Here is a 14,043-nt window from a genome sequence, read left to right as displayed (position 1 = left end):
TTTGTTTCCACATCTCCCAGCCTTTTCTTCAACTTCTTGCTTGTGGTGTCTATCTCTTTAATTTTCTCATTTGCCTGCTCCACTTTTTTCTCTGTTTCATTCAGCTGAAGCTGCTGTGCTGCAAAGTTTTTATTCATCACGGTCAATTGCTGGTTAATACCATCGAGTTGCTGCATCACCGGCTTGAGCATATCCGCCAGGAGTTTGAGGACATCTGCTCCCTCTTCCGGTCTCGGACTCTGACTGCCCGGCTTTGTTTTAAACTTTCTCTGCTGGACCGCCATCTTTTCTGTTTTGTTTACAGTTTCTGCCGCTTCCACACATCTCGGAAAACTCCCCAAACGACTTCGCGATTTAGATAAGTCTCTCAAAACACTTTTGGTTTACTTCCTCCCCTCTCCCCCTTCATGTCCGTTAGCTGCTCATTCGCACAAGAGGCATCCCTCTTTGCTATCACTGTTTTCAACCGCGGGGGAGGGGGGGAATCGCTTTTCAAACTACTCCGTTTTATTCAGAACTCACGTTCATTGTTGGTCAGTTTCTTTGACCACGCTCAGTTTTATGCCATTCCGCTTGATCTCCGGCGCTTGTCCCGGTCAGTCCAGTTTATGCCCGAAGGCCACTCAGCGACTGGACCGTCGGGGCAGAGGGGAGCCTCAATTCTCTGGCATTATGCCATTGAAGAGGATACCCCTCAAAAGCCCCCTGGCCTGGAGCCTATCACAAAGGCTCTGCGGTGTGGGAAGAGCGTCCGCCATCGCTGTTCCATAGACCGGAAGTCATCCATCCATCTTGATTCTTAAGTAATAGTTCTTTTGAAAACCATTGAAAATAGAAAACTACAAGGGAAGGCCTGCAAGACTTGTGGGGGGGGGATCCCATATCCCCCCTGTGAAGCAAAGCACCCCTGGCCTCACCCCCTCAGGGGTTAATGTGAACAGTAACAGGCCTGGTCCATCTTGCAGGTGTTACTAATTGGTCTCTTAGCCTTATTATCTTCAAGGCCAGAGCTTAGGGTTGCCAGGTCTGATTTGGAAAATACCTGGAGACCTTGGGGGTGGATCCAGGAGAGGGCGGGGTTTGGGGAGGGGAGGGGCCTCAGCATGTTACAGTGCCATAGAGTTCCCCCAGCTGATCTCTGTCAGCTGGAGGTCAGTTGTAAACGCAGGTGATCTCCAGGCCCCACCTGGAGGCTGGCAACCCTATCAGAGCTAGAAATGGCCCAATTAGCAGCCTGTTGGATGGAGGGCAGAAGGTCAGGGGTGATTAGTTAATCTTCTAGAGGCTTCTCCTGAGAATGTGTTCTAATTGGATGCCATCCTCTCCTGATGTTGCAGGGCCAAAAACTATAATTCAGCTAAGGCCCTGAAGAAGAGAGACTACCAGAGATCCTGATGGACTAAAGGCCTAAACTATGACCTGCTTGTATAGCAACGTAGACCACGCCTGTGCTTTGGCCTCTGACTTTGGGATTTTGTGCTCTCTAAGAGTGTTAGACAGCTGAGCTAGTTTTGTGTGTGCGAGAGCCTACCTTGGAGGGGAGGGGGGGGTATAAATGGAATAAATAAATAAATATGAGTTTTTATTGTATTGTTAAATATTTTTACATATATATCTTATAAATGCTGTTTTAATGTTTCAAATGTTTTAATGCCTTGGGGTACCCTATCTGGGTGGAAAGGTGGGATATGTTTTCAGTAAATAAATGTGCTGTTTATCCTTCCTCCAAGGAGCTCTCATTTGATCCACACACCAACCCCTGCAAGTCACCAGCCCAAGACCACCCAGTGAGCTTTCTGATGGAGTAAACACTTGAACCTGGTCTCCTTGGTCCCAGTCAGACACTCTAACCACTATACCAACCTAGTTCTCTTCTTCTCACATGAGCTGCTGTTCGTAAAATGTGATTAATCCTCCTTCATGAATATACACTGAAGAGGACTTCACTGAAGGCGCACACGCCATACTTGGTTTGGGGGGAGATTTCCCGTCAAGTCACAGCTAACTTATGGCAACTATGGCCCCATTCACACGGCGAATTTGCCCCGTGGGAGGGACGGCTTGCCTGCGGATTAAAGCTGTGCGATCATACCTGAACATCCGGAAAACTTCACACTCCCGTCTCTAATCCGCAGCTTCGGCCCGAAGACGCGGATTTAAAAGCTACCGAGAACCATGTACTAGTTTCCCGATAACGTGCGGCATGTGCAGGCATCTGATCAGGAAGCGGTGGTAGCCCGTCGCAGCCAGCGTCCATCGGCATCCCACGAATGCGCACAGACGCCTTGCTGCTGTGTTATCTCGCGTGGTGTGATTGCTGCCGGAGGCTTGGGCACGTTGCCTCGGGGGAAGGTGAGATCACGCTACCACGCGTCTTTTTGCTCCAGCTCAAAAAGCCTCCCGTCCCCTGCAGATTATCCTGCTAGTGTGACCAGGGCCCCTGTAGGGTTTCCAAGGCAAGACGCTTTCAGAGGTAGTTTGCCATTACCTGCCTCTGTGTCATGACCTTGCCTGGACTTCTTTAGTGGTCTCCCACCCAAATGCTAGCCAGGGTCAAGCCTGCTTAGCTTCTGTGATTGGCTAGCTTGGGCCATCCAGGTCAGGCCACCATACAAAAGCCAGTGATTAAAAACAAGAGTCAGCACTTTTTCCAGGGGCTTTTTTCAGAGTATAAGTTTTTTGTGACTCACAGCTCACTTCCTCACATATGAAGTTATCTGATGGTGAATTCCGACTCATGAAAGACTATACTGTGAAAAAATTTGTAGGTCTTTAAGGTGCCACCAGACTCAGATTTTGTTCCTGGCAGAAGAGAAATTCAAGCCAGGGATTTCCTGACAAACAACAGCCTCTTCATCACCCCCTGGTTCTGTAAATAGTAATTACATAATGTGGAATACACCATTATTCCTGGAATTAATAAAAGAGAAGACAGAAAATAGGCCAATACGAAGGCATGGGAGAGGATAGGGGGAAACATTGTCTGACAGACATTCAAATAGTACTGACTGGAAGATTTGCTGGAAAGGTTTAATCAAGTGGAAGTACAAAAAGGATGCAAAGTCAGAAGATTAAGAGTAAAAATGTTCTTCCATCACACAAAAACGTATTTTAGTATTACAATCAAGTGAGGTAATAGGAAACATTTTTAACTGAAAGCCAAAATTGAAAGCCAAAAGCTGTTCAGACGCTTGAATTCCATTTACAATGCCTGCATTTACAAATGGAATGTCTGCATTCCATTTACAATGCAAATACTAATGCATGATAAGACATGACTGATCGCTGGCTACATTCTTTAGAATTACACTTCCCAACTTGAGATGTGAGCCATCCAAAGTTAGGAACGTTGCAATCCTATTAACTTCCATAAGAAATAAACTAATAATCCCTTTCCAAATAGACTTAACCATAGTTGGATTTGTTCTCAGGATTCTTTTGTAATTACAGTAAGTCTCTCCCTTTACAACAATTTAATAGATTGATTTAATAGATTAATTAACAGATTTAAGTACTCTGCCTACTGGTCATCATTTTTAGTCCACTACAACAAAATTCCCCTTTACTAATTCAGTTACCTGTACTTTCAATAATAGATTAATTAACAGATTTAAGTACTCTGCCTACTGGTCATCATTTTTAGTCCTCAAGGCCGTACATACTACAACAAAATTCCCCTTTACTAATTTCAGTTACCTGTACTTTCAGTTGCATTTTATTGCTTGTCATTTGAGTGTTCAGCATAAAAGAAAAGCACACAATGACAGCCAAAGGATGTACCAGGTACACTTTTGTTGTTGTTGTTCAGTCGCACAGTCGAGTCCGACTCTTCGCGACCCCATGGACTAGATCCCGCCAGGCCCTCCTGTCTTCCGCTGTCCTCTGAAGTTTGCTCAGTTTCATGTTCGTTGCATCGATGACACTGTCTAACCATCTCATCCTTTGCCATCTCCGTCTTCTTTGACCTTCAATCTTTCCCAGCATCAGGGTCTTCTCCAGTGAGTGCTCCCTTCTCATTTGGTGGCCAAAGTATTTGAGCTTCAGTTTCATTATCTGGCCTTCCAGGGAACAGTCAGGGTTGATTTCTTTTAGGATTGACTGATTTGTTCTTCTTGCAGTCCAAGGGACTCTCAAGAGTCTTCCCCAGCACCATAGTTCAAAATAATCTATTCGTACACTACAGAGGATCAAATTACAACTGTGGAATGAAACACACACACATCAGATTCCCTTCAATTCAAACATGATAACATTTGCTCTGAACATCTGAAGCTGCCTTGTTAGAGTCAAAGCTCTGGTTCAACTAATTCAACATTGTCTGTTCTGATGGGCAGGAGTAGGAAGAAAGGAGGAAGAGATCTGGGGCTATTCCGTTCTGGTTTTAACTGGGATTTTTTTAAAAAATCTATTATTGTAAGCAACCTTGAACCATGAGGAAAGGCACGATATAAGTGTTTTAATAAATAAATAAAAAATCCAGGGTTCCAGGGAGAGAAAACTATTTTCTAACACCTGGACCCCAAATCCTTTCATTGGAGATGCCACAGATCAAAACTGGGACCTTCTGCATGCAAGGCAGGTGCTCTACCACTAAGCCATTATTCTTCTTAGAGAGAGGAATAGCAAAGCAAATAAATGCCCCACCAGTTCCTACAAAGGCGTACCAAGTTTCCAAAAAAAGCATCCAAAGCATCCTACTCTGCATCATTCCAAATGGCTAGCCATCTTAGTGGGTAGCAGCAATACCAAGCTGGAGTCCGGTGGCACCTCAAAGACTAATGAAACCTTCTCCTGAAATCAATCCCATCATGTTGCCACTGGGCTCCCACTGAATCTTGCAAGTTTTGATAAACTTTTTGTCCTCTAAATTACTAAGATCTCTGTAAATGGAAACCCTTCCATTCTATTTCAGAGCTTTCAACCCCGTCTCCGGCTTTTAGCCAGGGCTCACCATCTGTCCTTTACAGAGAAGGCCTTGGAGGGAGACCCCAGGAGTCTGAGGAGACCAGGAATGAGACTTGACCACTCAGAGAGAACAAACAAGATCCCAGACCAGTCTGAGCAGTTTGCAAGAGACACAAACCATGATATATTGACCAGCAACCACACCTTTCTTGACCTAAAGCCACGAAGAAGCTGAAGAATGAGGTTCAGCCAACTGAGGGAGCTCTCTGCTTCACGCAGAGTTAAGTAACTTTCCTTGGGGGCTCTAAGTCCCTTCTGTCTGTGTGTGCGTGCACACACGTACACATGCCAATGTTCCCTCTAAGTTCTGGAATCTTGCGAGCAAAAAATCTACTTTGGAAGCTACGGGCATGAAAGTTGTGAGCGAGCGGTTTGGCTACTGTATGAATTAGTCTGCTCTGGAGCCATCCTTTTCTGAGCTAAGACAGAAATCTGTGAGCTGGAGGCTAAAAAACTGTGAGCTAGCTCACACTAACTCAGCTTTGAGGGAACACTGGCACACACCCCTGTGATTGGTGTCTGTTCTATGGGTCATTTATTAGGAAGTGAAAGCTGATGAACTGAAGAAATGACCCTGCATAGAACACAAGGCCTCAGATTCTGCGCAGATCCTCTATTTACTGTCAATATTTCACTGTACCACCAAAGGGCTGCTCACTCTGGCTTGGGAAATTCCTGGATATATGGGGAGCAGTGCCCGTGGAGGGGAGGGAGCTCAGTGGGGTGAAACGCCCTAGAGTCCATGTAGTGTATTCAAAGCTGCCTTGAATGCATGATATGTTGTGAAACATCTAATTGAAGTGTAATGTAAAGCTTCATCCTGGGCTAGGATCCAAATCCATCCAATCGTGTTACTAGCCCAGGAAGCACCTAACCAATCACCTTCAAGCAAGCTCCCTGAGTGGGAACATCTGTGATTGGTCCTTATGTGAACAACCTTATTGGTTGGTATTTGTACAGTGGGTGTGGCTACATTAGCCGGGAATGTTTAAAAGCAGGACAGCTGCAATATAAAAGCTGTTCTGGCTATCAGATGTTGATCCATGTTGGAGTTGTGTTCGAGTTGAAGAATAAAGTTGTGTTCTTGCTGAATCACTCTCTAACTGCTTTGTTAAGTGAACGACTTAACAGTCCACCCTCCAGGGCAACCGATCTCTGCAGTCTGGAGATCAGTTATAATTCTGGGGGAAATCCAGGCTCCGTCTGGAGATCAGCAACTCCTGCTGCGCATGTGATATAATCATTGCTGCTATGCACAGAACTGAGAATATCTACAGTCAGGTGGGACAAAAACTAACAACAACACTCCAACTTTCATGGGTGCAGAGACGAAAACATGTGGGCAGCGCCTGGTACATTTCAGAAGCGCGTACAAAAATCCCAATGCATGAGACTGGGGGTGGGGGAGATGTGTCCTTTGCCTGCCCCTGTGGATTCTTTAAGCAGACCTGCTGGAGAGCAGGGCCCATTAAGCCCACTGAGGTCGGTGCTTAACTCTACATAGGATGAGGCTAAAAACGAAAACTGATGTTATAATCCATCCATTCAGATCGAAGAATGTGTTCCTTTGGTGCAGAATTTGCAGCGCAATTCTAAGAAAAGTTACTCCAGTCTAAGCCCGCTTAGACTGGAGTAATTCTGTCTAGGACTGCACTTGCAGGATACTCTTTTTATGCTATGAAGGACACCCAGCCTAGGCTACAGAGCACCACACTGTTATGTATAGAACGCTTTCTGGGTGTGTTCAGATGGGGCATTTAAGCCGGTATAGAAGCCGGTTAGAAACGGAGTACTTACGCGCGATCACACGCACAACATCTGCCTTCCGTCCCTAACCGTTGCCAACCATCGCAAACACCCCTTAAACCGGTGTAGTTTGCCACTAGGTACCCAAGTGGTGTTTTCCTGAGTGCTCTGGTTCTAGCCACATTTTCCCCGTCTGATCGCTCTCCACCGGTGTCCCACTTCCGCTGGGAAGCCCGAGGCTTCCGCTTTTTACCTGCCTTTTTTTTTAGCCTCAGCGATATGCACTTGGCCAAAGCTTCGACCCGGCGTTAAACTAAAAAAAAACCCAACGTGATTAGTTTTAGGCTTCGGACGAGTCCGGGACTTCACAGAGGCCAGTTTGCTGTAAAAGTTTAAAGGGCAGTGTTCCTTTAGGGCATGCTTTTTGGGATAGGGTGTTCTGCGCCTGCGCGAAGATCTCAAATCTGTGGATGGCTGCCTATGCGCATGCGCAAAATGTAAAAAAAAATATTTAAAAAATGTCGACACACGCTGCTGCGCGCCTAGTGTGGACGCCCGGGAGCGATGTGTGACAGCGCTTGCCCCGGATCAAATTAGTCCACTCGGAACGGGAGCAGTTTAAACCGCTCCCGGCAGGCCGTCTGAACGCACCCTTTGTGTAGCAAAGGGGAAAAGAAACAGATCCCAAAGGGGGTTTGAGAGTGGAAAGAGTTAACAAGGGATGAGCCAGTACATCTAGTCTGGTGGTCTACGGCTGCGGTCACACGGAGCATTAGGCACACTAGAGGGACGGAAGATAGGTGGATTTTCCGGGAGCGATCTCACCGCCACATCTGGGAAGCGTCAAGCTCCCGTGGCAAACCCGAGGCTTCCCGCGGAAGATGCGCGGTAAAAAACGAGTACCTCGGAGGTACTAGTTTCCTGAAACCGCGGGGCAAGGACGGGCGTCTCATCACGTTTCCGGTGGTAGTTCTGGCGCTTGCCCATGTCCCCTCGCAAAAAGGTGAGTTTTTTTCAAAGTCTCCACGGATGCGCACAAGCACCCAAGGGAGCATGCGCACATTTGAGTTTTAAAAAAACCCCAACCCCGTTTGCCCCGCGCCCCGCTTCTTTGCCGCGCCGCAGGACTGTGGAGTGATCAGCACCTCCCCCCTACCATGGGACCTCAACGGGACCTCCACGGTAGGTCTGCTCTCGCAACCGTGCGGTTTTTAGCCCCGGGGGACAAACAGCCACACTCCCCCCCCCGCATTTTCCTGCCCGTGTGCCCGCAGCCTACATATGGGGAAGAATTAGGTTGTAAAACAGGGTACTAATTCAGACTGCAGGTGGGAGTGGAGTCCCACTTTTGAAACCTTCCCTATGTTAAAAAAAAACAACCCCGCAAATAGAATAATCAGCACAGCGACAAATTGCTGGGTCGCTACACAGCTGTTAGCCTGCCAGCCCAGGCCAATAGCCAAATGTTGTGTGGCTAATAGGACAGGAATCATTGCAAAACAGCCAGAAGAATCCTACCAGTAGCTTGAAGTCATGTAACTGTATGCAGTAACACTGATTTTTTTAAAAAATAAATTGCCTCATGGTTGTTAGCTATCCTTTGGACAAGTAGAAGCAGGTTTAACTCTTTGTTTCTTTTTCTTGACATTAATGATATTAATCAATAATAATAATAAAATTAAATGAACGTTTAAGAGTCAGAGAAGGGATCTGGAATATTCAGGGGGGGGCAGTCCCCATCTGGCTATAGCCTTGTTTCCAGCAAAGCCACCCCACCAGAGTGGGCAGACATGCCCAAGTGCCGTCTTCCACTGCCTCCCAGTTTCCCACGCTCAGAAAGGAAACGCATCTGAGAAAACATTCAGCTCTGGCATCTGAAAGACAAACATCTTTCAGGACGCCAGGAACCCAGCCTCAACCTATATTCCTGCTTTTGTTTTCTCACTGTCCACCCTTTCACATACAGCTGCACAATGCAAGATCAGGAAATCAGAAGCCCTGAAAAACCCCTGGCTAGCTTAGGAAGCCGTTTGGGACGGGCAAATTAGCAGCAATTCATTCAACACAATCAGCACACCACTTCCTTGAGTCTGACTTCTGTCAGACAAGCACATAACTCTTCAGGTTAGCACAGATAAACAAGACACAAGGCTGGACAACTTTGGCACACACACAGATTCTCTAGGAGAAAGCGGACAGCAATCGGCCCCACCAACAGATGCCCATACCCTCTTGAGGAAAGGCAGTCTCAGAAAGGCACAAGCAAAATTTGATTATTTCTGTTAGAGCAATTGGAGAGTCAGGTTTCAGTACCAATGGTACTGACCTGGGTAGTCCAAGCTAGCCTGATCTCATCAGATCTCAGACGCTAAGCAAGGTCGGTCCTGGATAGTATTTGGAAGGGTGACCTCCAAGGAATACCAGAGTCATGATGCAGAGGCCGGCAATGGCAAACCACCTCTGAAATGTCTCTTGCCTTGAAAACAAGTCTAGCTAGCCCCCTAGTGGTCCATAATGCTAAACCCAGCGGTTCGAAAGCGTAATTGCAAATAGATAAATGGGTACCTGCCCTAGGTGGCAGGGGGCACCCTCCTCCTTGTGATGGCGTGTGCAGGAGTGCCGGCGGTGTCGTCGTCGGCAGCGGTGGAGCAGTTGGCAACCCGAAGACGTTGGGCGGCGACGGAGGCCGGATGGAGGCAGAGCTGTGGCGGCGTGACGACGCAGCGCGGCAGAGCCGAAAGGGACGAAAGCCGGACCTGCGGTTGGTGCGCGGCCACGCGTCGAGGAGTCCATCAGAAGCCCACCGAAAGAAGTTGTCTACCCATCCTAGGGCGCCGGGAGTACATCTGAAGCCCGCCCGAATATACTAACTGAACGTGCCGCCTGGGTGCTGGTAGGCAGTCCCTCCCCCCATACAAATTGTGGCCCTAGGTAGGAATTAAAATGTATATGTAAACTGCTCAGAGACCCTTCGGGGCCAAGAGCGGTATATAAAAGTAAATTGAAAGAAAGAAAGAAAGAAAGAAAGAAAGAAAGAAAGAAAGAAAGAAAGAAAGAAAGAAAGAAAGAAAGAAGCTAGAACTCGGGATGCCAGACAATCTTAGGATCTCCTGGTTATTCTACAATGTCGTATTATTATTACCACCACCAATAGTATCAAGTTTCAGCGGGGTGCAGTTTTTTGAGTGTCAGACTAGGATGTGGGAGATCCAGGTTCAAATCTTCACTCTGCCATGGAAGCTTGCTGGGTGACCTTGGGCCACTCACAAACTCTCAAGAGTTTCCCAGGGTTGCTGTGATGATAAAATAGAGGAGGGGAGAATGTTATAAGCCCTTTTTAGTCCCCGTTGGAGGGCAAGTGGCATATTAGTTAAGCAAACAGTAACTTCCAGGTCATGAGTTACAACACAGCTCCTTTGGTCACCTGCAGAGTTGTGCTATGCAAATACACCTCAAAGCTGCATCACCTTAACCTCAAATGTCCTCTCCAAAATACCCTGGGTCCGTGGGTAGGCTGCAGTCACTCTACAGCAGCAATGAAAGACATAAGAGTTTATCTGAATGTGCATTTTACAAAAATATTACTTCAGCTACATACACATTTAAACCTGTCTTCAGGGACAACTCTTGGTTTTTAACAAAGTCCCAGCATCTATTACTTGATTAATTAAACGAAATTTACAAACCAGACTCAACTTAAGAAAACACTGTACTTTGAGAGCAGATGGTGGGTATTTACAGGGAGTCTGAAGCCGAAGAACCTAAAGGGTTGGAGGGGGGCGTTACGAAAGCTCGTTGGGAAAGTGCTGTTTACGGTATAGCCAAGCAGACCTTACCTGGAATCTGATTTCAGCGCCAAGGCCGAGTCCTAATTAAGGCGTGCCTCTGAACATGCGCAGAGTGCGTTTCCAAAGGAATAACGGCAGCCAGCCCTTTTCACATGTAGGGATCAGAAGAAAGGTTTTCAGACCTAACTTGGTTATAACATCCAAGCAGGCTTCGACCCCGGCCCTTCTCTGCTGGGAAATTCATTTATACGCTGCTACTCCTAAAAACTCTCAGCAGCCGCACAGTTTGCAGAGGCCCCCGGAGTAGCAGAGCGAGAAAAGGCCGAAGAAAAGCTTTGCCTTTGGATAGGAACCAGGCTCGGACGGGAAAAGAGCAACGCGCCGCGCCTCGTCCCCCGGAAAGTCTCGACTACCTGCAAATTCCCGGCTCCTCTCTGGGCTCCCCTCCGTCCACCGCTTCGGCAGGAAACTTTCCCTGACCCAGGGAGGAGCTGCAAGCTTAAAGGGGCCGCGCCCTCTTCTACGCTCTTAAAGCCAAAGGAGATCGGCGAGTGCTGAGCAGAGCTGCCAGGACAACACGAGAGTAGGGATAGGGGGCCGATTGTGCGCTTTACCAGGTTTTATCAACGGATGTTAGCCATACTAGCGAAACGGAACCTCCATGTTCCGAGACAGTATATTTCTGAGTGGCATATTAGTTAAGCAAACAGTAATTTCCAGGTCATGAGTTACACCGAACACAGTTCCTTCGGGCACCTGCAAAGTTCTGCTATGCAAATACAACTCAAAGCTGGCGGGCAACCCAATAGGAGACGGCTGTCGCATTCCTGTTCTTGTGGGCTTCTACCCCCAAGCACCAAGAGGACAGAGCATCACTTGCCCCAGAGCCCCTATCTATACCTTGTGGCTAATAGCCACTGATGTTCGTATGTACTGGAAAACTCCACCTAGACAACCTTGTAAGTTGCTGTCAAGTAAATATCATATCAGCCAGAAAAGACTACAGAGTCATCTTTATTACAATCCACAAAAGCTGCAGTCCTAGACACCAGGAGCTGCTTTATACTGTCAGACCCTTGCACTACCAAAGTCAGTCTGGCCTGCTCTGACTGGCAGCTTCGGCACTCCAAGATCTCAGGCGAGATCACACAGCCTATGGCCTGCTCCTTGTAACTGGAGGTGCTGGGGATTGAACCTGGGACCCTCTGCATGCAAAGCAGATGTTCAACCATGGCCCCTGTCAAATCTCACCCTTTACCTGGGTGTAATCCGCCTTGAACTCCTGGAACCACGTAAAGGATCACACTGTAAAAAAAAACACAACAGAATAATGTGCCAACAGCTCAAGAGCATGATCATTATATTGCAATTTTGTTGGGATTCTTTGATTCAGGATCGATGGTCGTATTGCAAACACAAGAGCCACACTTCTTAAAAGAAAAATAACTTTACTATAAAATTAAAATAAAACATGGGTATGGTACTTTAGATAAAAGAAATAAAATAAAAGGTTACATACTTGCAGTTACTCTCAGTAATATATGCTAACAGCTACATATTTCTATCTGTCTTGGCTTCTAGAAGAGAAGTTCCTCTCTGGTTCACACAAAGGGCCATAAACCTTGTGAACACATTAATGCTAGATCAAAGCATTTCCACAAACAAGTTGTTAGTTGACCAATACAAAGGTTACAGATCACTTCATTAGGGTAAACAGCTCCCACAAACTTTCCCACCGTTGAATACATTATGTAAAGTAACATCCTGTTTCCTAACAAACAACATTTAACTCTGTAATGACTGAAGTGTAAGCAACTTGAAATTCCAACAAATTTGCACTTGGTCCTAAGAAAGCTCTTCTCTAATAAATTTTTGGTTCTGTTTTTTTGTTGTTTATTTTTAACTTCTCTTCCTCCCCCCAAAACTTTTAACAGCTGCATTACAGGGGGAAAGTGGAGCTCCCCCATCACTGCGTCTCCAGCTTGAGAAAATAATCATTCTTCTTTCTGCATTTCAGCAGGGATATGTGAAGAGAGAAATCATGCAGAGCCACTACCCTCGCCCAGCCCAATCTCACTGCAGGAAAGATGCACAGATTCACATAGCTAGTTACACCAGCTGGGTGAAAAGTAGAAACCTTGCTCCCTTCCTCTTCTTCTCCTTCAAATTCCTCAGAATAAGTACAACTGACCAATGACTCCGTGTTACCTCAGGTCTAAAGTAGCAACTTTGTGGGCCTGTGTCGCGGCAGCCTGGGACTTGCATAATTGAAAGCTACTCCATAATTTTTTTTAAATGCACATAAAAAGCTAGAGAGAAGGGTGCTATTGTAGCTTCCTCCCTGACATTGGCTTTCTATGTGCAGTGAATTTTTGTATGGAAAAGCATTCAATTATGGTCTAAAGTGAACTACCCAAATGGAGCGGTACTATTTCTGAACTACACATCTGAAGAGATTGCTGTACACACACACACACATATGAACACATGAAGCTACCTCATACTGGATCAGACCAGTGGTCCATCAGGGTCAGTATTGTCTACTCAGACTGACAGTGGCTCTCCAGGGTCTCAGGTGGAGGTCTTTCACATCACCTGTCACCTGAATCCTTTTAACTGGAGATGCCCAGGACCTTCTGGGTGCAAAGCAGATGCTCTACCAGTGAGCCATGGCCCTTCTCTGTGTAGAATGAAGGAGAACTCTTGAGGCAGGGAGAGAGGAGATGATGTCATTCGAGTGATGATAATCTCCCTCACCAGCAATTCCGAAATAGGATCACAGGAAGATAGAAGAAAGTACTTATCATCCAAACTTAAATCAAGTTTCTGGGTTCATGTTTTGTACTGCCGTTGGTTTTAGACTGCTGGTTAGAGGGATTTATCCTAGCTGTCAAATTAGTAATATTTAGCTATAAAAGGTAAAAGTTCCCTTGCTTGAAAGCCAGTCAAATCCGACTCTAGGGTTGTGGTGCTCATCTCCGTTTCAAAGCCGAAGAGCCAGCGCTGTCTGAAGACGTTTCCGTGGTCATGTGGCCGGCATGACTAAACACCAAGGCGCACGGAACGCTGTTACCTTCCCACCAAAGTGGTACCTATTTATCTACTTGCAATTTCTTGCTTTCGAACTGCTAGGTTGGCAGGAGCTGGAACTAGAGATGGGAGCTCACTCCGTCATGCGGCACCCGGGTCTCGAACTGCTGAACTACCGACCTTCCACAGCCTGCAGTTCAGCATCTTAACCACTTGAGCCACCACAGCTCCTATATTTAGCTATACAAAGGGCTTTTTTTGTGTGGTGGTCAATGTTCCCTCTAAGCACTGCAGTCCTGTGAGCAAAAATTAGAATCTGTGAGCTACTGGCATTAAAGTTGTGAGCGAGCGATTTGGCTGCTGCATAAATTAGTTGGCTCTGGAGCCCTTTTTCCTGAGCGGAGACAAAAATGTGTGAGCTGGAGGCAAAAAAACTGTGAGCCAGCTCACGCTAACTCAGCTTAGAGGGAACACTGGTGGTGGTACTCACTGGTATTGAGTACCAGCACCTTTT

At 46.6% G+C, this 14,043-nt stretch overlaps 1 protein-coding gene across 1 annotated transcript in view; it reads right to left on the bottom strand.

The window, feature by feature from the left end:
• SYTL4 (synaptotagmin like 4) overlaps positions 1 to 10,958 on the bottom strand; it is a 36,484-nt gene extending 25,526 nt beyond the window's left edge. The window contains exon 1 of the mRNA XM_015428023.1: positions 10,913 to 10,958. The gene's annotated coding sequence lies outside the window, so the exon portion shown is untranslated. The remainder of the gene's footprint in view (positions 1 to 10,912) is intronic.
• Between the last annotated feature and the right edge of the window lie 3,085 nt (positions 10,959 to 14,043).

The sequence above is a fragment of the Gekko japonicus genome, unplaced genomic scaffold (genome assembly GCF_001447785.1).
Source record: "Gekko japonicus isolate JY-2015 unplaced genomic scaffold, Gekko_japonicus_V1.1 scaffold1022, whole genome shotgun sequence".
In the NCBI taxonomy this organism is placed as follows: domain Eukaryota; kingdom Metazoa; phylum Chordata; class Lepidosauria; order Squamata; family Gekkonidae; genus Gekko; species Gekko japonicus.
This window is presented reverse-complemented; position numbering and strand designations above follow the sequence as displayed.